At 54.6% G+C, this 474-nt stretch overlaps 1 protein-coding gene across 1 annotated transcript in view; it reads right to left on the reverse strand.

Moving 5' to 3' along the window:
* LOC119594732 overlaps positions 1–474 on the reverse strand; it is a gene marked incomplete at both ends in the record, with an annotated part of 13,535 nt that continues 13,061 nt past the window's right edge. The window contains 1 exon segment of the mRNA XM_037943818.1: positions 1–474.

Consider the following 474-nt stretch of genomic DNA (forward strand, 5'->3'; position numbering starts at 1 on the left):
GGAGGATTGCCTGCCTCCTCGCTTCCCGACGCCTCAGCGAAGGCAGTCTCCACGCAAGCCACATGATAAAACACATGTGCTCAGACACGAACGATCATTAATGGATAACGGGGACCATGTGTATAAAAAACAACAACTGTGAAAAAGGAATTACAAATCAAAACAAAAAAGAGAAAAGGAATAAGCACCTCTCTACACATGCGAACAGGTGTCAAGTACCTATGATTTATACCCTGGGATCTCCCTGCCTGTGAACAGTCCTCTCTGCAAGGTCAGGCGGCGGCCTCGCGACGCCCGCGCCCAGCCCTCAAACCCGTATCGATGCTAAGGCCTGCATGGCCCTCCGGCACTCGCGTCGCATGCAAGAAGGGGGGAGGGGGATGCAGTGTCGACGCACGGATAACGAGGAAGTCGAGAGGGCGAGTTTCAGCTCGGGCCTCCTCTCCGGTCTCGTGACGTCTCGACCCTGATACG

This window comes from Penaeus monodon, chromosome 34, assembly GCF_015228065.2.
Source record: "Penaeus monodon isolate SGIC_2016 chromosome 34, NSTDA_Pmon_1, whole genome shotgun sequence".
Taxonomy (NCBI): Eukaryota; Metazoa; Arthropoda; class Malacostraca; order Decapoda; family Penaeidae; genus Penaeus; species Penaeus monodon.